This window comes from Manis javanica, chromosome X (genome assembly GCF_040802235.1).
Source record: "Manis javanica isolate MJ-LG chromosome X, MJ_LKY, whole genome shotgun sequence".
Taxonomy (NCBI): domain Eukaryota; kingdom Metazoa; phylum Chordata; class Mammalia; order Pholidota; family Manidae; genus Manis; species Manis javanica.
Window position 1 is genome coordinate 9,507,318 of NC_133174.1, and position 25,919 is coordinate 9,533,236.

Here is a 25,919-nt window from a genome sequence, read left to right on the forward strand (position 1 = left end):
TAACCCTATTAAAAAATGGGTAGAGGATATGAACAGACACTTCTCCAAAGAAGAAATTCAGATGGCCAACAGGCACATGAAAAGATGCTCCACATCGCTAATTATCAGGGAAATGCAAATTAAAACCAAAATGAGATATCATTTCACACCAGTTAGAATGGCAAACATAGAAAAGACTAGGAACAACAAATGCTGGTGAGGATGCAGAGAAAGGGGAACCCTCCTACACTGCTGGTGGGAATGTAAACTAGTTCAGCCATTGTGGAAAGCAGTATAAAGGTTCCTCAAAAAACTAAAAATAGAAATACCATTTGACCCAGGAATTCCAGTCCTTGGAATTTACTCAAAGAATACAACTTCTCAGATTCAAAAAGACATATGCACCCCTATGTTTATCGCAGCACTATTTACAATAGCCAAGAAATGGAAGCAACCTAAGTGTCCATCAGAAGATGAATGGATAAAGAAGATGTGGTACATATACACAATGGAATATTATTCAGCCATAAGAAGAAAACAAATCCTACCATTTGCAACAACATGGATGGAGCTAGAGGGTATTATGCTCAGTGAAATAAGCCAGGCAGAGAAAGACAAGTACTAAATGATTTCACTCATTTGAGGAGTATAAGAACAAAGCAAAAACTGAAGGAACAAAACAGCAGCAGACTCACAGAACCCAAGAATGGACTAACAGTTACCAAAGGGAAAGGGCTGGGAAGGGTGGGTGGGAAGGGAGGGAGAAGGGGAATAAGGGGCATTACATTTAGCTCACATAAGGTTGCGGGGGCACAGGGAAGGCAGTATAACACAGAGAGGACAAGTAGTGACTCTAATGCATCTTACTACGCTGAAGGACAGTGACTGTAATGGGGTATGTGGTGGGGCCTTGATAATGGGGAGAATCTAGTAACCACAGTGTTGCTCATGTGATTTTATATTAATGATACCAAAATTTAAAAAATGTAATGCTTCCACATGTCAAAAAATTGGTTATGTTAAAAGACAAATGACAGGATAGGCAAAAAATATTTGCAACATATATAAAGACAAAGTTCTTTCAAATCAAGAAGGTAAAGACAGCCAACCCAACAGTAAAAACATCAAGGACATGAACAGAAATTCACAGAAGAAAACTCTAAGGTCCAATAACATTTGAAAAGATGGTTAAGCTCACTAACAATGAATAAATTGGAAATAACACTGAAGAAGTAGAAAGCCATCTATCAGAAGGAGACTTTAGCTTTATCTATAATGTTCTAACTTTCTGAATAGAATTACCTATGCATATTCTATAATTATAATAAATTTAACAAAAAGATGTTCATGGCATATTAAATGAATAACCAAGTTACAAAACCAAAAAAAAATAAAAGGTTGCCAAAGCTTAAAAAGTGAACTATACCCAATGGAAACTGAAGAATGGGGAACCATACACCCTCACATATTCTTGGAAGAAATGTAAATTCATATAACCTTTAGTAGTTCAAGTTGACAACATAAATAAACTCTTTGAGGCATAATCTTTGACAAAGAAATTACCCTTCAAGGTATTTATCCTAAAGTAATATTTGGAATGAAGCACATAGATTCTTGGATATTTACTGCTTCTATAGTAGACAAAATTTGGAATATATTCCAGATGTCCACCAATAGAGAGTTTGTTAAATAAATCATGGTACATCTAGTTTCAGGGTTTCTCCACCTCAGCACTATTGACCCTGGGGCCAAATCGTCTTGGTGGAGAGCCATCCTGGGCACCGTAGGATGCTGAGCAGCCTCCCTGGGCTCCACCTACTGGGTGCCACTAGCACCTTCTGCCCAATTGTGACAAACAAAAATGGCTCCAGACAATTTCAACTGTCCCCTGGGGAGCAAGGTTGCACCCCGCCCCACAGGCTGGGAACCAGTAGTTTAAGTGAATATAATGTGGTCTTTAAAGGTAGTATATGAGAGCCACACACGTGGACATGGAAAGACAAGCACAACATACTGTTACATTAGATAAGTGATTGCTGAATGTTCTGTACTTTATAAGCTGATTTGCATAGATAAAAATAATTTTGTATAATTATCTGTGTATAAGGCTAATATGTCCCTAGGGAAAAAAAAATCAAGAAAAGTACTGGTAAATCACTGGTCAGCAACAATGATCCTGAACCTCTAATCTTGGACATGAAAGACTGTTTAATACAAGCAAGTCATGTGACCTCTCCGATTCTCAGCATCTCTCATCTCTACACAATGTTTATTCAAATAATAAATGATTCGTGAGGAAGACATTCAGAGAAATGATAGAATCACTTTATGAAAATATTCTGTCTCTGAAAACAATCTAACTTTTGCTTTGAGGCTATTGCGTTTAAACTTTTGCAAAATAGATTCATAATGATTTGTCGAAGAATTTTTTGGAGTTTGAAATTCCAGTTTCTGAACCCATTAACCAGTATCTGGTTCACCCCTCTCCCCTGCCTTCTCCATGATCCCCTGGGCGGAACTTATGTTGTATTTACTTGGCATTTCTCTTTATTGCAATTCATTTATTTTTGCACTGACCTTTCTTTTTAAACAAAGAAAATATGACCTTGAAACTCTGGAGACACAAGCCATTTAAAACACGAAGGTCTCTGGTTGTTTTTTGTCTTACACTGATATCCATCTTACAGACTCTGAAGAACTTCCCAGGCTTTCATTGTTTAAAAATAGGCAATGATGATCAGAGGTCTTAGATTTTAAATGTCTAAAGCTCAGAGACTGATGAAGGTTGGGCAGCAAATATGAGTTGTCTCTAAATGAAAATAGAGAGGGTGACCACATTAGCTGTCTAATTCTCTGGGCCTTCAGTGTCAAGTGGAAGAATTTATTTGATTGAGAGCTTTCTGTAACAGGAGACCCCATCTGTGGTAGAAAGAACAAAATTAACTGTTATGCTTCATTTGTTTCAATTATTCACAAAACAGCATGTCTCTGAGATCAAACAGATTGCGTTCTTTTCTTCTTAACGCAGCTATAGCAAGTGTCGCTGAGGACAGGAAAACGTACTGTCTTGCAGGCCGGAGAGCCTATAGGAAACAGGGAGTGCATCGGTTTCTGGATTTTAACACAAATTAAGTAATATGATCATATTCAAAGGAGAAAATGTTCGACGGACATCACACAAACTTCTAGAAATATCGAATGTAGAAGAGGCATTGCTGGAAATGATGAAAAATTAGGATACTGGATGGAGGAAGATTAGACAAACACTCCAATTATGCTCAAACCAGGAGAGCTGTCTTCTGAATTACATGCCCTTTGTATAAGCAATTGGGAATTAATTTCAGAGTGCCTCCCTTCAGCGAGTTCTGTTATTTAATGCCAGTGGCAACTCTGAATCATTCCAAAGTAAGTTATAAAATAAGTCACAAACAGTAGTTTTTTACTGAGAGTAGCCCCTTGGATAATAAGCAACAGTAGAGGGTCTGATCGGACAGCCTGGCTGAAAGGCCACTCTGCCCTGTGAACAGCCGCATTCCGATCTTCACCTCCATCCCAGCCACTGCCCCACCCCGCGGCATTGAACTTCCTGTGCAACCCTGTCCACTCATTGTCCTGCAGCTCCTCATCTGCCCAGGGAGGCTTTGGGGTTTTCCACCTCTGGTTTTCCAGAAGTTCAACTCCATGTGTTAAACTCAAAATGTATGATCTGATGGTGGCACCCTGGTCTCTTCCCAGAGCTGCCCTGAGTTTATCATAATTCTTAAAATTCATCTGACACATCAGTGGAATTTTCATCAGCAGGAAAGGCTGAAATTCACCCTCTGGGCACAGAGGTAACAGATCAGCATTTTGCTGAACGCTCACTTTCACGGAATGGACAAAGTCGATTGTTCTTTCCTGCTCTCCATAAACCCACAGAGCTATGGTAAGCAGGCCCCACCTACAGTTAAATATTTAGTATCTCTTTGTTCATTTATTTCTTGTCCTTTTTGTTTTCTCCTATATGAAAACTTCAAAATCCACTAGAATACTTTAATTCTGAAGTTCTTTCCACTGGGAAGAGACAGTCATCTGTGTAGATTAATAAATAATGCACACAACTCTAAGGATATTTTCTACTAATCTTTAGCAAAGCATGAACTATTATCTCATCTGTGTTATAAACTTACAGAACTGATGAGCTCTGACCGTGGGGCCACATAACAAGGCATTTGACTCTATAAGACATTATTCTGTGTGAAGAGTTTCCACATTAATTTCTGAAATACGTGGGTTAGTGATATTTCATTAAGAAACTCTTAACGAATGCAAAGTGTTCACTGTCATGGAAGGATTTAGTGGGAACTTAATGGATTTATTCTATTACTTTACCCATTTAAGAAATATTCTTTAATTAGATGTTACTATTAATGGACCTATTACACACATTTCAAGGAGTCTCTCCAATTATTCAGAATTTCATCACTAAAATTTATCAAATCAGATGGAGAAAGCAAAGATGAAAACAGTTATATATTTAGATAAGCATCCTCAGCTCTAAGACATGCTACAACTGAACAACTAAGATCTAATAAGGAGGGGCGTTCCTCAAGTATATTTGAAAAATTGATCATCCAAATTTTTCTCTTATACACAAGAGTTCATTCATTTATTAAACAAACATGCTTATTACTAATAATGTGTGAGCTATAGTGATTTTTGTACAAAGCAGAATTTCAGAATCAAACAAAAGCAGAAATAGACAATCAGACCTGTAACTACACTAGGACTTGGTGTGTGCTAAAGTGAGAATGAGAATAGTGTGCCACGGAGCCCAGAAGGGAAGTTCACCTGACTCAAATGTGAAGACAGGATAAGGCTTTAGAGAGAAGGTGACATTTGAATTGCATCATAAAAGTTGACTTAATGCTAATCAGGCACATGAGAAGAAGCAGGTATCACAAGCAAAGAAAATACTGAAACATGGACCCCTGTGTGCTCAGGAGGCCCTGGAGCACAGGGGGAAATTGCAATAGCTGAAATTAATGCAGTGGCAGTGAGGATAAGGAGAAGAGGATGAATTAGAGAACTATTTCTGAGAGGTTGATGTGCCTCGGGTAACTGGTCATAGGCACAATGGGTGGACAGAGCAGTCTAGGGTATTTACCAGATTTCTGACTTGGCTGACAGTATGTATGGTGGTGCCTTCCACCCACATAGGAAATACAAGAGTAAGAATGGGTTTGTGCAGGTTGGGGTGTCAGGGACTATGATGAATACCATCTTAGACAGGCTTTTAGAGAAGCCTATAGGAAATCCAGATGTCCCAGGCAGCCAGATATTTGATACCCTGGAAAGAGAGCTATACTGAAGATACAGAGTCGAGATAGTTTTTATTTCACTGTGGGGTATCTCCTGATTATATCATGAAAGCAAGTTGTTAGGAGAGGTATGAATTTATTTTAGTTGTCAGAGAAAAAATTAGCTATTTTCAAAATTTGCATCTGGTATCATCATCTGCCATAAAGCATGTAGACCTGGTGTATAAGTGAAGCTTGATCTCCTGCACACACTCCTGAATCAGGAACTCCAGTATTCTGCCAAGGACTAGGCATTCCTGGAACGTGGGTTATGGAAGAGGATTTGCTTGGGGTTGGTATGATTGGAGAAAAACCAGTCCCAAGAAAGAAGTCAACAGGTGATCAAAAAACTGGGGTTAAAAAACAAATGATATACATGAATGTTCATAGCAGCCTTATTCACAATAGCCAAAAAGTGGAAATAACCCAAATGTTTCTCAACTGACGAATGTATAAATAGAATGAGGTATATCCATACAAAGGAATGTTATTCAGCAATAAAAAAGGAATAATGTCCTGATACATGCTATAGCATGGATGAACCTTGAAAACATGCTAAGTGAAGGAACCCAGTCATAAAAGACCACATACTGTATGATGACATTTATAGGAAATGTCCAGAATAGGCAAATTTATAGAGACAGAAAGTAGATTGGTGGTTGCCTAGGAGCTGGTGGGGGTAGGGATTGGGAAGAAATGAAGTGCCATTGCTAAAGGGTACAGGAATTCTTTTGCAAGTGATGAAATGTTCTAAAATTGATTACATGGTAGTGATAGTTGTACAGCTCTGTGAATGTACTAAAAGCCATTGAATTCTACACTTTAGGTGAATTGTATGGTATGCAAAGTATATTTCAATAACACTCTTATAGGAAATGAATTTTATAGTCTTATTTCACAAATAAGTTTCTGTAACTATTTTATGAGAGCCTACCAAAAAAAAGCAAATAATGTCCACATGACAAATTATTGAGGGAAAAAAAAAGTTGCAGATTAATGCATATCTTAGGAATACATTTTATCAAAGTGAACACCAAGGAAAGCCCAAAATATGTGTATTTCTGTTTCTGAAAGCATGTTAAAGTTATGGAAGGATAAACACATTCCTTTCAATAAAAAAACAGGAATGGAGGGAGAAAGAAGACTATTAACTTTTAAAATACATGTCTGGATATTTTTCTGTTCTTAAGGTGAGCAGGTTTAATACAAAAATGTATGAAGAACAAAAACGAATGGGGTACCAGGCCTTGAGCCTCCATACAAGGATGACAGCTCTGTCTCTCTCTTGCCTGTGTCCTTCATTGTCCACCCACTCTGATGCTCAACCCAAGATAGGTCAACTCAGCCCTTCCTGACCCAACCTTGTATCCAGGATAGGGATTCATCCAAGCTTAAAGATGGAGGCAGGGCTGGGGGGAAGAATGGATGGTAGATAGGTAGGTAGATAGAGAGGTGGATAGGAAGATAGATAAAAGCAATAATGGGGTATTTGGAGATACTTTTGTCAAGCACTTAGTCTGTGTCTGGAACTTTATATCCTTCCTCTAAGTTATATCCTCATGAAAAACTCAGGAAATAGGTATTCTTATCTCCATTAAACATACAGAGATGCTCCGACTCAGGAAAGTTGATTCAACCACAGTCACATCATTATGGAATTAGAAAGGCATGTCTCCCTGGCTCCTTCTAAAATCTCTTCAAGCTTTGTGTCCATTTGTCATGGAGATTTGAGTCCATCAGTATATTCAGAGAAGAGGGACAAATCTAGCCTCAAGAACTGAATCAAATTGTACAGGGGTAGTAGTGTCCTTTAACAATAAAGTGGGGTCCTGGCCAGAATCTTTGAGGAAGAAGCTTGGTAGAAACGCCTATGGGCTTGGGCCAACATGGGGGACTACAGAGTGGAAAGATCAAAGGCCAAGAGGGAAACAACCCAACTCTGAAATAGCCTAGAGTCCATGAGGATCTTGAGAAACAGGAAGTTTATCTTCAAGGGGCTGTACCTTTGGGAGGTGTCTGAGTACTTCTGATTTTTCTGAGGATATTGAGGCTTGGGCCCACTTTGCAGTAAAAGCAACTTCTCAGAAAAGTTTTTGAGAGTCCCACAGTCATGGCTGGAGTATCAGCGAGTGCCTGGTAAGCCAGGCAGCTTGGCTGGACAAAGGTCCTGAGGAAGAAACTACTGAAAAATGGAAGCTCCTGACTTTTATGGTCAGGAGCTCTAGAGACCTGAGAAAGGATGAAATTCAGATGATCAGGCTGCTCGTTAACCTCCAGACACTGCTATGCTTGTTGTCCTCTATGAAGGAGAAAAGAAACTAAAGCAAAGCACAGGGAAGCTTCTGTGAGGACCAGTGTTTCCTTCCTTCTATAGAGAAGAAAACCAAGCAGCAGGGCAGGTGCTGCCCCTGAGATGCTGAGACTAGCCCACTAACCACTGAGGAGAACTTCTGTCCTGTAGTAGCCACATTTCCTCTGAGAACAGCCAAGTGGGTGTCCTCAGTGGCAGGTGCCAGTGAGCATCTGTTGCTGGCCTGGAGGCTCAGAGGCAGGAAACCCTGGGAACCCCCACTTGCACAGAGCACACCTTCTCTCTCTGAAGCAGTGCTTCTCGGTGGTGCAATTCTGCCCCCTTCCCACCCCTGGGGATATTTGATTGTCTCGCCTGGAGGCGGGAATGCTACTGGCATGGCTGGTGGGTTGCCGGGTGTTGAGGCCAAGGATGCTGCTAACATCCTGCCGTGCACAGCAGAGCCCCACCACACATGCTAATCTAGGGCTGGGAAACCCTGCCCTAGAGGACAGTGTGCTGAGTCACTGACTCAGACAGCCCCCCACCACCCCGACCCGCTGGGAAAGAGGCGCGGGGGTCAGAGGCGGGGACAGATCCATGAGGGTAACAGCAAGTGTCAGGGGCACTGTCCTTTGGTGAAACAGGGTCCTCAAAATAGCCAAGATGGATCGATGAGGCCCTAAATTGGTTTCTATCTTAAATTACTGGTTCCATGTATTTCCTAGAAAAAGCAGTTATCTGGCTCATAGCTGGATCCAATAACTGAGACTCATGCCAGGAAATTTAGTGTAAGCCACCTTTCTTCCCATGCCTGCAACATCCTTAATCAACTATTACGATCATCAGGCTCCTCATAAGATGCTCGGACATCCATTTTTCTGGTTCCTAAGTAGACACAGAAATATGGAAAAGCTGAGGTGCTTCATTATTCAGCAACAAAATTGATTCACTGAGAGCCCACAAACATAACCACTTTAACTTAACAGGTGCATTAGTATAATTTGAACTGCATAATAGCAAAGCCAAAAAGCCACTTGGTCACTGACAGATAGAAAGAAAACCAAGAAATTTTAAAAAGAATCGCCTTCAAGAATGCAACCTAAACCTATGCTGGAGAAAGAAAATAATCCTACCAAGTAAAGATGCCTCTGATCAGTCTGGAAGACAGAGGGGACAGATCATTGAAGAGAAAGCACTACCAGATTTATGGGCATGTAGGGAGCTCAAAAGTATTCGCAAAGTCCAGACAGAATTTTATTCAAGTTGGTATAGTGAAGTAGAAGAAAGAATGAATACTTCAATCTTCACTTATCTCCTTCAGAAATAATGGGTTCACCTCGTGATAGTCTCCTGTAGACCTCAGGAGGGAGTTCATTTTGGAGGTATGTGTATATCATGCCAGGAACAGAAGACTCCTGACCTCTCATTGCAAAATAAAAGGTTGGGCCCCTCATTGGCCCTATTGTGTTTTCAAAGAAACACTCTTCAGAGAGGAGGGTGGGGAAGCAGCCACCCCTCCCCTGTCAAAGAAAAGCCATCATTTTACCCTTATGCATACAGAGAGAAAAGAAAGGAGTATTTGTTTCACTCCAACTAAGTAGCAGGCATTTAGAGTACAGACAATTCTCATTATTCACCGTAGGTACGTTAGCTGAAGTCACCATGGACATTGAACTAGTGAACACTGCACCAGTGCTCCTGGGAAACACAGGGTTAGGTTTCTGTGATCATCTGTTCACATTTTCGTCAACCGCTCAATACATAACCTTGTTTTATGTGTTTCTGTGTAAAGACATTTTATTTAATATATACTACTGATTCATTAATACTGAACTCACAACCAAGAACACTAACTCATGCTTTGAACAAAGCTTATCCAACACACATATTTTCTCTGTAAGGCACATCATAGCCTTCTTGAACTTAGGAAGACTAGACAGTTCTTCAGTCCTGTGCGTGTGGGTCATTTGAAACAATGAAATCACCAACAAAAAGTACAAAAATGCAAAAAACATGGCACTAAGTAGACCGGGAAAAGGACACTTGTTTTCAGTATGAGAGCTGGAACAGGAAGGCAGGGCGCCGGCTTGCTCAGCCTCAGCTGGGGATGTGTGCTTTGGGCAACTCAATTTTTTTTGCCATTCTGCACGTCTGTGAATGATTGAGAAAGGGACAGAAGTCTTGGTTCTGATTACGAACAAATTTAAGCAAGTAGGAAAATTCACAAATACAGAACTGTATATTACCCTGTTTAAACCTTACAGTGACCTTGCAAAGTAGGCAACGTAATCTCCATTTTATATAAAGACAGTAGGTTCAGAAAGGTTAAGTAAGTTGTCCAAGATTACCAAACGAATAAGTGATCAATTAGTTGAACAATTCTTGAGCTTCCATTGCACCATGCTAGGACGTAAAGTCCACTGAAGCTCATCCACTAGCAGCAGTGGAAAAGATCAGGGGACTTAGAAGTCAAGACACATTCAGGAGCTGTCCGCTCCTATTAAAACCCCTTCTCAAGTAATGCAGCTGAACACACCCTCTACTTACCCCCTTCATGTCCTCTTCTGTATCAAAAGGAGCAGCTCTGCGGGCACTGCCTTCTCCTAAGTGGGAAAGGTGAGGCCTAGCCCGAAAAGACTCCTTCACAAACACTGTAACTGTGGGGGCAGAAACGTGTTCCCCCTTAGCCAAACCTCCAAGTTACCTTATACAGTGACTCTGAAAATTTCCCTGTTATTAGAAAGAGCAGCTGACAGAAAGGTAAGCAATGTTCTCCTACTTAGGGCTTCCCCTGCCTCCTACAAACGGGCCAGTCCTCAGTCTGAAAATGGTATATTTACCCTGGTCTGACTTTTCTGAAACTTCCGTTGGGATTTGCAGATACCTCAGGGAGCATTTTCAAAGACCTTGAGTTTCCACACCCGATGGTTCAGTAGCCCAACAACTGCTTTACCTTGTATGTGGAGCTCAGCCTCTCCTGCTCTGAAGGTCAGTCCCTTGGTCTTCTGTCCTCTGCAACCTTCCCGTCATCTGTCCGCCCACTGCACTAACTCTCAGGCATGCAGAGCCCCCGGAGACCTCCTGCCGAATCCTGAGGGAAAAAGCAGGGAGCTGTCACTCTGACACTAGCTAGCATGCTCCTGGGCTCCAACCTGGCAAGAATCACTGCCCCTGTGCCCACCCTCCCTTCCTCCTCTCAGCGAGGCAACCACTGGGCCTCCTGGCCCCCAGCTTGCAAAGACTCACAGTTAACCAAAGCTGGACCCTCCCAGATCAGAACAATGGGGAACTTCAGGACAGCAGTCTGCAGCCCAAGCAGTCATCACTTGAAATGGCAAAGGAGAAGAATGCTAGAAGGCCTATGTTTGTGAGCACGTAAGGGAAACTCCAGGACTTTCCTGAGTTCTTCCTGGGGTAGCAGGAAGGACTTGAGGGAAGAATTGGTTTTGCCAATTATGGGGATGGGATGAAGAAACACTGCTTTAAAATTATTATTGAGACCCTATTTTATGACCAGGCCTCGTGAAACACAGAACACACATATTGGGTCAATAATATGTGCCCAAGTGCTCACAGAAGGGCATTCTGTTTACTAAGTCTGAATATGACACCCTTTCTTTCCTTCCCTCTGGAGAAGGCACGGCTGTGTACATCACTGCAGAGTTCTAGGAGTGATAGAGTCCCATGGGCACTGCTTGGGGATATCTTCAAGATTATAACACCCAGCCTTAGTTTCAGGGAATAGAAAATACTTAGTATTAGTCCATATTTGATGCCTACATTTCAAATGAGATTTCTTCTAACTTACAAAAGCATTAGTAGTAAAAAGGAAACTGGGGCTGACAGAGATGACAAATGAAAGGAGTAAATTCAAAAGAATTCTCAATGTCCTTCAGATGTTCTCATTTGACGCCTGGCTGAGTATAAGTTACACTTTTTATTATAAACTCCGTAATTTAGAGAGTACAAAGTTTCCATAAATGCCTAATGCATATCTTTAAGAATGTTTTGAAGCACCTTCAGTGAAAAATAAAACCCTTCAGAATGAACTGAATGAACCTTACTTTTTCAAACGTTGATGTTTCCAACTAGATCACTATCTAGAAATTTTGAGCTTAAAAAGCAGAAGGCTTAAGAAAAGAGGCTTATTTCTCACGTTTTAAAGAAATCCATTTGCTTCAAGAGTGGGAATAAAATGAAATATTTTTAAGTGAGCAGGGTTAAGTATCACATAATGGTTTTACCATAATACACAGTGGCTCCTCTTAGGTACCATCCTTTGAGGAAGTGCCATAATTGAGATCACAATAAAATAAGCTGGGTTTTGGGGTTTTTTTTGAGACTAAAGCAACTAACTTTAATGGCTCCCAAGGAGCCTTCATGCCTTTGAGTATCTGCCTGTGAGCTACTTAGTTCCATTTAAAGAGTTGTAATCAATAGAAAGAGACCTGTTCCCTTTTGTCAAAGCCAGATTGTAAACTTGCAAATAACACAGAGTGGCTGGTCAGGAGACAAATTGCATAAAGCTCTAACTCTGGCTTATTAGGGCCTTGTCTTACTTATGAATCAACCATGGTGCCTAGAGCAACATTTGCTCCTTACTGGTGCCTTATAATTCTTGCTGAATGAATTAATGAATGGGTGATTGCACTTGTGATAGTGGGGGTGGGCAGAGGAAGCAATGAATGACGGTCTCACCCATGATAACCCATAGGAACTTGTTGCTCAGTAAAGTTACTACTCCCTCCTTTGAATCTGGCCTTTTCAGAAAAATTCCAGTTCACCTCTTCACTTTCTTGTACTGCAGATTTATTGTCTCTTTTCTTAAGTGGATATACCAATAAGCCAGATTCAGTTTTTATCTGGGTGAAGGATACACCATACAGGAGGTAAGAATAGGGCCAGGAAATATGTTAAACTCTCTTCCTGTGGTAGCAGTGAAAAATCTCAGTATTGCCAAGTTATCTTAACCAAGCTGGTCATGTGTAGCTGTGGAATGTCATCATATGCTAGGATATTCTACCATGGTACCAATGTTTACTATACCTGAATACAGTGACACCGTTACCTTATCACTACAGGCCACAGGCGCTCAGGGAAGGAGTTTAAGACCAATCCTTCTATGGTGTCCTTATGTGCCATAAATCCAACCATAAGACTGGAGGTCCATCTTGACGTTTTCCCATTTCTAAGCTTTTAAGCTATGGTGGATAAAGTTCCTTGTGCTCTTCTAATTATGATGGCTAACCCTTGGAGGGGATTCTACAAGCCAAGAGAAGAGCATTGCTGCTACCCACCCCCCACCCCCATGGATTCAGCAGACATTTGGGGCCCCTTGTATGTGACTGGTTGTGAGCTGGGAGCTAAGGATACAGATGTATAAGCTATGGGACCCACTCATAAGCCCTTTTAGTCTGGGAATCATAAACATCTGCGTAAGTAAATAACTGTATAAAGACAGACATAAGCTGTGATAAATGCATGTACAGTGTACAGACAGACCCAAAAGAGACCATCATCAATTCTGCCCAGAAGATTAAGGAAAGGCTTCACAGAAGAGATGAAATTGAACCAAGCCTGAGTAATGAGTTGGTAGCAAAGTAGCTCGACCCCTTACAGTGAAGTGGTATTTTTCAAACTTGAACAATGAAATGATAGAAAAAAATGGTTTGGCCTCCAGAATCTACTTGCCATATTTTTTTATTTGAGTGATATTTTTAAATGCCCACTCATAAACCTGTGTATAAAATCCTTATGTTTTTATTCTATTATAAAAGCAAAACAAATTCACAAAATACATATGATCAAAGCTACAATACCAATGGAATACAAATCAGCCACATTTCAGTTACTGTAATGGATGGTGGTGCTTTGCTGAAACCAAGTTGCTGACGTTGCACCTTCGGTTTCTCTGGCTTATCAAACAGATATGCGCAAAAGTAATAAACTTAAAAACAAAATAGTACCAAAGAGCTTATGATGAGAAACTGCAGTTGCCTCCCCTAGGAGAAACCACTATTTCTAATTTTGTTTCTCTGATAGAGACTGGTTTATTTCTCAATGATTTGCTTATATTGATGTATTATGTATGTATCAACCTTAAGCATTCTGGATCTATTTCTTGATTTTTAGATGTGGACTTAACCCACTTATCTGCTTCTTGCTTCCCCTCTGTATTGTCCCTAATAGAGGGACAAGAGTCTTTACCTCCGCAACATTCAAGAGCATTTTAAGTCTCCATGTCTGGAACTATCAAACATACGCCCTTCCTCTTCTCTCTCATTTTGTTCGACAAAGACAGTACTACCCCATTCTGACGTCTGTGTCTCCTCCGTACGTGTCATCTCCCAGCCATTGTCAAATACCTTTCTTTGCATGATAGCATTTATATCCTGACTTGTAACCATAGTTAAGTTTCTTGTGATTTGTCTATGGGTTGATCCTAATGGTTAAAACCCGAGAAGCTTTCCTAATATCGGTTTGGCCAAATATTGTTCACCCAAGAACCAAATGATATTCTCTGGAGGCAGACGGCTGAAATCCCAGCTCTGCTTGTACCATCTCTGTAAACTCGGGTAAGCAACCTCCCTGTGCTTCTGTTACCTCATCTGAAAGAATAGGGAATAATAACTTCACCTACCTCATAGGGCTGCTGTGAGTACCTAAGTGAATCAGTATATGTAAACGCAGAGTACCGTACCTAGTAACTCAATAAGCATCAGCTGTTATTACAATACATTTCTTTCCCATGCCTTTCAGAGGAGAATGTCCCTAGTATCACGTTTAAGTTGATTTATCTTCTCTTATATATTTGACTAATGTCCTTTCCCTTCTGTGTCATCTCCAAATCGTTCCCATTCTTTCTTCTGCTGAGTCCCTTTATATCTGGACAGTTTTCTCAGAGAGTCCTCCATCCTCGGGCCCCTCTCCTCCGAGCTGAGCTCACACCTTGTTGGCTGCAGATTTCTCTTCCCCATCACCGTGGAACTCCTTTCCACATCTCCTCATTCTTAGATCCTCTATTTCCTCTGTTCCTTGTCTTCCTATCTCTTGGCTTATTTCACCATATTTTCCCATCTAATATCAACCTCTCCGCCACTACCAAAACGTGGCATGTCAGATCACACAAACAATTTTGGCCAATAGCCATAAGCAGTGACTTTACTAACTGGTTGACTGATGAAGTTTCTAGTTCTATGAGTAACTTGGTTTTTCTTAATTTCTAAAAAATTTATATTATTGATTCTATTTTATCTTTTTTTAAAAAATATATCCTTCCAAGTAATTTCCCAAGGAAAAAATGCATAGGTGCCCAACTTTCTGAAAGTCCATTCTATCCTCACACTGGTTTCATAGCACCTCTATTTATGGGATTTTAGGTGAAAATCACTTTTCCTCAGAATGTTGAAATTCCTCCTTTAACAGCTTTTAGTAGGGTGCCCATGTGTCCCAGTGTACCTATGATAGTCATGGCTGATTCCTGTTACCCCAGAGACTGATCCACGTGTCAAGGGTGAGATTTCCTGGGTTGGACAATAAATGATATGGTCCTTGTAGCATTTAGCGTCCGAAGTTGCTGATGAAAAGAAAGATGGTGGTTTAATTCTTGTTCCATTCTAGGTAACATGCGTTTTCTTCTATAAAGTGTTTAGACTTTTCTTTTTATCCTCAGTGTTCTAAAAAAAAATCATAGGCCGTGTAGTGTTGTTCTTTTATTGTGATGGCCACCTGGTTGTCCCTTTCAGTTTGAAGCCATTTTCTTATTCAGCTATAGCAAATTCCCTTTCCTAATTTCCTTGAAAACTTCCTCCTCTCTATTTTCTCTATCCCCATTTTCTTTAATTCCTAAGTTTCTGATTTAGGTGTCTGAGAGGATGTTTGGGCCACTTACCCAAACAGGGGATACAAAGGGAAGAGCCGATGTAGTAGTAAGGAAGCCAGTTTTGGACAAACTCTTTGCCTGTGGGACATCGAGGTACGGATCAAGATTACATGTTCTCTTTTCAGAAAGTCTTCCTTTCCCTTTATCTATAATTCTAAGAATTAGGCGTATGTCTTATTTGTTGTGTTGTGGGGATTGAAACATTTCACTCGGGAAATTATCTGGGGAAAGTATGTTTATCAAAACTCCCATGAGTCAAAATATGGCTTCTCAATGATGCCAAAGGTCTCAGTGTAGGTTACCATTTTCCAGTCCCTGGAAAGAACATCCATTGACAGACAGGGAGGAGTTCATACGGATTTCAAAGGCAGAAAACTGATAGCTAGGGGATTAGAACCGAGCAAGATGTTTTAAAAGCAGGTCTCTTCCACCCTTTTCCTTTTCTTTTCTAGTTTCTCCCTTCTTAATCACACATTACCTGAGCATTTCAGCTCTCAGATTCCAGGGTAACTTATAAGGCTTGGAGTATGGTATAAAAATACTCCAAGACCATTAGACATTTCCAGTTGACTATGCCACTTGAGAGAGAGAAGAGGCTTGAGAAAATGGAGTTAAAATGCCTCTCCTGAAACTCTCCTGGAATCCTGTGGCCGCCACTGTACAAAATGTTTCCTTTTAGTGCAGGAAATGGGAGCCTTGGGGCACCTGGCAGTTGGTTGTTTAGCTCATTTAGTCATTTAGCCCACAGGCAGTTTAGGATGGTTCCTAAGGGATTCTCCTTAGTTTTTCCCACCTTTATTTCTTTGACACAGTGTCAGCAGACATACATGCTAGTGTTTAAGTGGTTCCAATGTGGCCAAGGAATCTATGTATGGGTATTAGGAGGCCTTAAAGAATGGGCTGATTCAAGAGACTGCTGAGAATCAAAAGTAGGATACTAATAGCAGAACACCACCTATCTTGCATGAGACTAAACTGCTGACCCACAATAAAGACTTAGAAGTCAAAGTGGTACCTAGAGAAGATATGATTTCCTGCGAGTGATGGAAAATCCTCTTACCATTGATCCGCAAGCATCAGCAATACTATGGTGAACACTATGGTGAATTTCCCAGATGCCCCTTCAGGAATGAAGGACTTACACCTCCAGCTGCTGGGAGCCCTCATCAGGGACTCCCTCAGCTCAATCTAGCAGACCAGGCCAAGCTCAGGCAACTTTGCTTTCCAGAGCAACTTCATCAATGATGAACAATGCAGGGGACATAAGGCCTAGGCCGTGGGACGTCCCTGGACAAGTCTGAAGGGCCACTCCAGCTCTAATGTCTACAAGGGATGAGATGATGCCTTTGTTTAGAGTGCATCCCAGCTCGACTTCTCCCTGGCCCAACCCTGCTTCCTTCCTCTCCCTTCCATCGGGGCTTATCCTAATCACTCCCTTATAAATGCACGGCCCTTAACTCCAAGTACCATCCTGTACCATGTAACCCAGCTTGTAACAAATGGGAAGAGCCTAAGTGCAAGTTCCTTGCCAAAAGGCGTCATGATACCTCCAAATCTACAGGAGCCACTTCTAGATGTTTGTGGTGCTGCAAAGTTTACATAGCACTTTCATCACGTTAGTCTCAAATCTCCTCTGTGAGTTAGGGATAACTTCATCTCCATTTTATGGATCAGAAATGTGAATCTCAGATGAGTTAAGTGACTGGCACATGGCTCAAATCACTAAAACATTAGTGGGCATCCTAATGACAGTGATGCAAAGAGTGGCCTTTAGGCCTCTAGGTTGGAAGCTGCTAAGTTTTTTTTGTTAATTAAGGTATCAGTGATTGACATACACTTTTATGAAGTGTATTTTCACATGAAAAATGATGTGGTTACTACATTCATCCATATTATTGAGTCTCTCCCACACACCCCATTGCAGTCACTGTCCAGCAGTGTAGTAAAATGCCACAGTCACTACTTGTCTTCTCTGTGCTACATTGTCTTCTGCATGATCCCCCCACACCATGTGAACTGATCATAATACCCCTCAATCACCTTCTCCCTTCCTCCCCACCTGCTCTCCCCCACCCTGCCCCTTTGGTAACTGCTAGTCCCTTCTTGGAGTCTGTGAGTCTGCTGCTGTTTTGTTCCTTCAGTTTTGCTTTGTTCTTATACTCCACAAATGAGGGAAATCATTTGGCACTTGTCTTTCTCTGCCTGGCTTATTTCACTGAGCATAATACCCTCTAGCTCCACCCATGTTGTTGCAAATGGTAGGATTTGTTTTCTTCTTATGGCTGAATAATATTCCATTGTGTATATGTACCACATCTTCTTTATCCATTCATCTACTGATGGACACTTAGGTTGCTTCCATATCTTGGCTATTGTAAATAGTGCTGTGATGAACACAGTGGTGGGAGCTGCTAAGCTTGACTGTTCCCTCCTATACAAACTGATACACAGTTTCCTACTGCTGCCATAACAAGTCACCACAAACCTAGTAGCTTAAGACAGCACAGATTAATTATCTCACAGTTCTGTAGGTCATCAGTCCTGGTGGCCTTAGCTGGTATCCCAGCTTCATATTTCACAAGGCCAAAATCAAAGTGTTGACAGATTGGTTCTTTTGTGGAGACTCTAGGAAAAGTCCATTTACAAGCTTAATCAAGTTGTTGGCTGAATTCAGTTCTTCATGGTTGTAGGACCAAGGTCCCTATTTCTCTGCTGGGTGTCACCTGGGGCCAGTCTTTGCTCCCAGAGGCTGCCCACATTCTTTCTTATATTCCCCATGTGCACCCCCACCCCCACACCACCACCACCAGCATCAGCATCAGCAAGCCAAGTCCTTCTCATGCCTCAAATCTCTACAACTTTGCTTCCACTGCATCTCTCTGAATGCATCCTTCTGCCTTCTTCTTCTACCACATCTCTCTTCCAACTCTGGCCAGAGAAACTTCTTTGCTTCTAAGAGCTCATGTGATTAGATTGGACCCATTTGAGTAATCCAGGGCAATTTCTCTATTTTAAGGTCCAGTGACCAGAATTACACTGGCAAAATCCCTGCACTGCAATATCTACTGTTTGGTTGAATAACTAGGGAATGGAAATCTTGGGAGGACATGTTGGAATTCTCCCTACCACATTTCATGACTTGTGTCTCTAAAGCAGATGGCAGCCCCAGGGCCCAGTGAGTAGGCTGTGTCTGATACATTTGAGGTTGCTATCTTTGATCATTGCCACTGAAATGAAGCACCATGAAAAACCAACAAAATTACACCACATTCTTTACCCTCAGCCTCCATCTCCTTGCCCACCCTATGGTCCAAATATCACTGACAGTTCTTTACGGGCAGGGATTCCCAAATGCTCCTAATGATACATTCACCTGGTTCCCAGGATTTTCCTCTCTAAATCCTGACTTGGTGAATCTTATCCTAAGGGAAGATGGAGATACTCTGTCATAAGTGTCATACACTCAGGCCCTTTCCTGCCACCAGACGTTTGCATTTGCTGTTCCCTCTGCTTGAGCTACACCTCCTCCCGGCTCTTGGCAGGTCCAGCTCCTTCCCATCCCTCAGGCCTGTTTCCACCTTCTCTTCTCAAAAGGACGTCCCTGAACCACCCTATGTACTTGAGATTGCTTCTCCCTGGTTCTATTTCAGTCCTTGTTTTCATTTCCTATACAGTGTTGATCATAATCTGCACATATTTTATTAAAGAGTTTACTTATTTCTTATCGACCTAGTTTCCTGTCTACCTAGTTTAGGCACCAGCATGTCATACTGAGCAAGGCAAGGACCATTTTGCAATCTCTCTCTTATGCTGAGCGCACTGCTTGATGTTCAACTGGTGTTCACTGAATGAATGAATGAACGAACTGCAGCAAACTCAACAAGCACGGTGTCACACTCCAATAAAAGCCAAAGTCTACAAGGACAAAAAACATTCCCCATTTTCTCATTCTGTGAAAAACTAAAATATTTTTGTGCAATTTGAACAGATTTTGGAGATGTGGATGCAACTGTCAGTTAACTGAGCAAAGATCTGTGTAACACCAATATTTCAAATATTAAGGAAGACAGAAACCATTTTATTCCATGAGCACTTATTGATAATAATCATGTGATAGCAATCATCAAAGTTCTCTGCTTAAATATGTACCCAAATGTGTATAGACTTTTGCATAAATGCTAGTGGATAATCTAAACTTTGGGCTAAAAACTACTTCAAGTGTTCCTCAATTGGTTACTGTAAGTGCTGGGTCTAAGTCCTGTCCTTTGGGGAGCTAAGGGCCCCTGAAACTGCTTTGCTTATGTATGTTTCAGATCGGATTCACGAATCAGTATGCAAAGTGAGGGGCTCCTGCTTCTTCTCCAGACCATAAATCTCTTCTCCATCTTTCTCTGTCCACTGTGCCCCAGGAGGCTGACTTCTATAGACTGCATCACGCAAACCTCTGTACCTCTGGCTTCTGGCTTGGGCTTAGCTAATAGGAGTCACCTGGAGAGTGATGGACGCACAGGAGATTTAAATAAGGTCAAAGTACTGATTCCCCCCGGCTCCCTTCCAGCTGCCTACCATTCCTCCACGATGACAGTTCCCATGGGGCCCCTCTTCAGTGGTTCCAGCTCTCACTTGCCTGCTAGCTGTTTTCTCTTTTGCCTCATCAGGCCTAAGGGTGCTAACAGCTTCCTGATGTTGCTATACTGTGGCACCCCTACATCCCTTAGTGATTCCCTTAACTCTACCCATACTTCTAAATAAAAAGATCACTAAAAAGATCTCTTCAACATTCCCCACTGACTGTATTGTTTTCCTTGGGGACTCTGACCTATACATTCATTTCCCTTAACCCAATTTCCCATTTCACCTGTGTGATGACAAGACTAGAGAAGCTGAGAGGGCATCTTCTGCTCCTGCCTATCTATAATTTATGACCATCCATGAGGCTAGGTAAATTTCCTCCACCAGTTTTTTCTCTTTCTTCATATTTCTGGTGTTTCAAAAGACTGAAAATGGCAAAATAGAAGTTCACAATTGGACAGGGATTTTCTTTTCTGCTCAGTTGAAAAATCTAGCTAAGACTTGAAAGCTAATTTGAATTTTTTTTTAAATGACGAAGCCAACCTTGAGTACTTACATTTGAAAGCTTAATTGTTCCGCTTTTGAGCATTTTCATTGATTTGTGAGTGATAGTAAATCATTTGAGTGGACTATTTTGCTTATAAAGTGCTTCATTTGGCTGTATTTCAAGAAATGCAACGTGCCAAAGCAATACTTATAATATGAATGGTTCAGAAAACAAACAAGGAGCTAATAAGCTCTCAGTCTTTGAATCACTGTAAAAGGGTCCTAAGCGCTTGAACAAAGCTCACCTAATGAGTATTTACCATTTTGCCTATAACTGCAAAGGGGCCACTTTCATAAATGGTTTGCAAAATACCCAATGTCTCTCTATGCTGCTGAACTTTCGTACAGATAAATGCGGTATTGTGTGGAAAATGGTTGGGATCTTAGGTGGACAGGTGACACTAGTGTTGTGGAAGCAGTGGACCAGGTTCTATTCCTAGTTATGACACATTTGAGAAATCACAAGTCATTGTGACTTTCGACAAGTCATTTCACCTATCCGTGCTTCAGCTTTCTCATTCTTAAAACAATAATAAAACCTTCCAACTTTAAAAGAAATGAGGAAATGTATCAGTTTGTGTTCCCTCCAAAGCAGAGCCCGAGACAAGCACTAGAGTGCAGGCTCTCTGTTTGGGTGGTAAGCCCCGTAGAGCAGGAATGAGCAGGAAGAACGAGAAAAATACAAGAAAAAGCTTCCTGAATGAGCTTGTTATCACCATGAGAAACTCGAGCTCAAATCCAGTGGACTCACTGACCCTCCATGTAGATTGATCCTGGGAGTCATTTCTCAGAAGGAAGTGGTAAAGGGTGGTGGCGAAAACATTTATCTAGGAACTCTCACTTGTGGAAGGTGGTCACCGGATGCCAACTCCCTCACACTTCCAGGTGTGTCTCCCAGAGAGTAAAAGGGCCTCTGGGCCCCAGGGCAGAAAAGACAAGCAATGCTGTGTGTCCTTGAGGTTGGATACTTTTAGGGTGCATGAAACTGTCCACCTCAGTGCTGCTGAGATGAGAGGATGCAACATGGGACAGAAAGGTGTCTGTTACAAGAAATATACTTTACATGTTTTTTGTTCATGGCCTGAACTAAGGCAGTTGTGGTGGCGGTAGAGGGGGTACTAAGATTTCAAGAGACACCTGAGATAGAAATGACAAGGCTTGTGACTAGCCAAATAGAAAAATCTAGAATGAACTTGGTACTTCTACCATGGAATCCTGGGTAGATAATTAAGTTGATCACTGCAGTGGTAAATATGATGCCAGGACTGTTTGGCTGATGGAAAATAAAGAGATCGGTGTTAGGCCATACTTGGTTGAGGATAAGGAATCTGTTCGCTTTCTAGCTTCCACAGCGTTCAGCAAGGCAAGGCTGTCACCATCACAATGTCACTACAGGCTAGTAAGTGGGAAACTAGCGGAGCTCCCTTTTCAGCAGCGCAGTAAGTAGGCAGTAAGATGGATCAATGAATGGATTTCACACGGGGTGATGGCAGGGCTGGATGTCCTTAGTCCTCTCCATGGCTCATATTTCCTTCCCCATGGAGGGATAGCCACCGGTGGGGTCCTTCGGGCCTCGCCGTCTGAGAATGAGTACCCTGTTTGGTACAGGATTATAAAAGGAGCTTTCACAACTCTGCTCCTCTCTCCTTCTGTCTTCAGTTGGTCTGCCTGCAGAGAGTGTAGGTTTTTTATTTCTCTCAACCCCACCTGTGTACCAGAGGCTTGTGGTTTTCCAAGGATGCTAGTGATGTGGTACAGTAAGTCTGACTGATTCTGGAGACCAGTGTTAAGAAGCCCACTTGTTCACAAATATCAACCACATTGTCCAATACCCTAACATTGGGTATCTGTGTGAGTTTACAGCACAGGTACTAAAGAGTGATGCTATTAGGGTTCCCTGAACTCCTACAAATGAAGGCCATTCAACTAGAAATAACCACCAAAGTCCTGCCCACAAACTGCAGCTCATTCCAGAAAGACCTTTGTGATAAACAGAGAGACTTAATAATAACTTTGGAATAGGCTAGGTTTCAGAAATGAAATAAGAAAGTGCACATTTCCAGGAATTTAACAAAGGGATAAGCCAGAAATATGGGCCAAGCTTTGACCTTGAATGACCCCAACTGAGCAAACATTCAATTATGTATGTAATCATAATGCATAAAAGGAATACACTGGAATCTTGGAAATACAATGAGAGAACACAATTAAGTATTTCCTTTTGGAATAGAATGTCTTTATATGACACACTGATCTAATTTACCAGAAAGGACAGCATTTTCTGGCTATTTCTCTTTCAGGGTCAGAGTCAGTTTTCCCTGTTACCAAGCATCTTGGCAGAATTAATCTCTTTGTTCTTCAAAGGGCCTTAAGAAAATTAATCCAGCTCCCTTATTTTTTGCTCCCTCTAAACCAGGGTGGACAAAGGCTTTCATAAAGGGCCAGATAGTATTTTGGGTGCAGAAGGTCTCCGTCACAACTCAGCCCTGCCCTTGTAGCACTGAAAGCAGCCAAAGGCAGTAGGTAAGTGAGTGAGCCCAGCTGTGTGCTGAGCATAAGAACACTTGGTTTCCAAAGTCACTGGGCCAGATTTGACCTGTAGGCTGTAATTTTCCCAGTCCCTGTTGCACCCCAGGGCTACTGAAAATGTAGTCCATGGACCAGCGTCCAACTAAAAACAAATGTTTGTCATGAGTCCACATTGAGAGAGGTACAGAAATTGACAGTAAGCATTAACAACCTTGCACTGCAATTAGACATCATCAACCCCCAAGTACCTGAATTTTTTTAGTAATACACTTTTACTATATTTAACAAAAGTATCAGCTGCTGATGAATTGGAAACAAGACACCTGATCTTGAGCCAGACCGTCAAGAGAAGCAAGACTCTAAATTCCATGCTCATCCTCATTTTACAGACAGGTAAAGAGACTCCGAAACCGAGCTGTTCAGTGTCATCCAGTCCGTTAGTGGAAGAACCAGAATATGAACCAAGGCTTCCTTAGGCCTGGTCCGGTGATGTTCCCCCGTACAGTACAAATTTCACGGTCTATGTTAAGGACTTCATGCCTTAAAAATTTTCCTGCAAGGCCACAGCTATAGCTCTGAGCCCTTTCATCTGCTCCAAAGATTAGATGACGCCATGCCAAGTGATGTTCTTTTAACATAGAGAATAGAAGCCTTCAGCTTCTGAAGTCCTAAATCTGTGTCTGGTATTACCTGGGCCCAGGCTGTTGCTCCAGTCTGCCTGTTCTCAATTATTTAATTAAGATTCTGTAACTTCCAGGGTAAAAAGCAATGAGACAATAAAAATTAAGTCCAGTATCCTTTTTCATCTCTACCCATGCAAAGCTGCTGGGTTATGAAGATGGTCCCATGGTTCTCAAACAAATAGCCACATAATTCCACATATTCTGCCACCCTCCTATTCCCTACCACCCACCTAGAAGATTTTGAACCTTCTACATAGAAACAAATAGCTACTTATATACCCAAAAAGAGTCCAGATAGCTATTAAGAGTACAGTGAGTAAGTAATGAGGGGCAAATGCCTTGTCTCTTGGAAAATGGAGCAGCTGACACAATTTGCGGAGGCCTGTAAAAGCCTGAAAATCTAAACAATGCCAAAGATTCATCAACTGTGTCGGCAAGACCAGCTTACAGAATGGTTACTGAAAAGTGAGCAAAAAATATTGACAGAAATGAAGATGACACCTGCTAACATAATTCAGCCTGTGGGGGAAAAAGGCCACCCCATGGTAGGTCAAGGATCTGTTTCAGACACCATGGTTTCAATTTCATTTAGAGTACATTCTGAACATTCACAACAGTCTTGATTTCGGATTCCACTGAGTTAACATCATTGGTGAATGATTTCAGAGGTGGGCTAAAGTTTCCTTCTTCTGAATAAACTCTGCATAGACTGGAGATAATATTAGACTCTCCTTCAGCACGTGATGCTTACAGACTTTATTTCTGCTTCTACATCATTGTTCTCTGTCCCTTAAAATGGAGTCTTGAAGAGCCTTTGCTAAGAAATATGGTGAGTTTGTTTTATTTTGTTTCTAGATATCTGCATGAAACAAAAGACATAATTCATATGTTCTAATGGTTCTGATGGGCCTTTTAATTAGTCCAGGGTAACACTGATGGGGACTTGGAGAACCACTGTGTTGTTAATCTATGTAGGGCAATGAAAACATTCAGGCTGACATTCATTCAAAAATGCTCACGAAGAGGGAATGTAAAATGGTACGGCTCTATGGACAGCCGGATGGAGGTTCCTCATGTGAGTGGAATAATACAGTCTGTATGTAACTGGCTTATTTCCATTATATAACCTAAACAAGACTGAACCACGACCTTAAAAATTGTTCACCTGATAAATTGTGTGTGTGTTTTCACCACAACTTTAAAAATTAACTTAAAAAAGTACTCACTGATCATTTCCTGTGTCATCATGGAGGCTGGAGAGGCAGTGCCGTAACAGGAAGACAGCGTGGACTCCGACACTGGCAGACCAAGGTTCACACCCAGCCCTGCCCTCTGCCAGCTCTGCTGTGTCAGGCAAGTTAAGGTTCTAAGCTGTGGCTGTCTCACATGTGATAGCTCAGCTTGTAAGATCGGGGATCAGAGCAGAAGTTATCATCACTGTAAAGCTTCTAGAATGCTCAGAAAATAATGGCTCTGATGATGACAATGATGGTGATGAAGGTAGGATGTTGCACCATTCTACAGGAGAGGAAAAGAATAAAAGAGAATCCCCAATCTTAAGTGCCTTTTAGTGATATTTAGGTTTTTCTGATTTATTTCTATCTAGAAGATAAGGGGAACCCTCCAGTTTTCCTTACACTGCTGTAGGAAGCCAGGCCAAGTGGCTAACTTAGCCCCTTATTTTACAACAGAGTCATTTCAACAAAGAGCCCATGACCTCCTGTTATTCCAAAGCCTTATTTCCCAGAAGCAAAATAACCTTCTCAAATAATGACCTGCACCCGGCTGCCACTAAGCTGGGTGGGCGTCGGCTATGAAAGAGGCAGTCCGCGTGCAAGAGCCAGGAGGAAAGCGCTCCACACCACATTTCATCCATTCTGTCCTTGGAATTCATCTCCATGCGCATAATGTTAGCTGTCCTACAGCCCAGGTGTTTTATGACTGGTAGTCATAGATTACAACGCCATGTATCACAGTTACCCCAGCACTTGTCAGCCGTGTGGATTATTTTTAGGGCCTTCCTTTTGAAATTTTTATCTTAGGAAACACTTCTCATGGGGGATCATGATTTGGGCTGTAAAGAACTCTCCATACAG

General features: G+C 41.6%; 1 long non-coding RNA gene across 1 annotated transcript; it reads right to left on the reverse strand.

Moving 5' to 3' along the window:
* Positions 1-2,700: 2,700 nt before the first annotated feature.
* Positions 2,701-25,295, reverse strand: LOC140847385 (uncharacterized). Its single transcript, XR_012127362.1, has 3 exons — positions 25,050-25,295; positions 10,565-10,702; positions 2,701-2,898 (listed from the first exon to the last, which is right to left on the reverse strand). It is a non-coding gene; the product is annotated as an uncharacterized lncRNA (long non-coding RNA).
* Between the last annotated feature and the right edge of the window lie 624 nt (positions 25,296-25,919).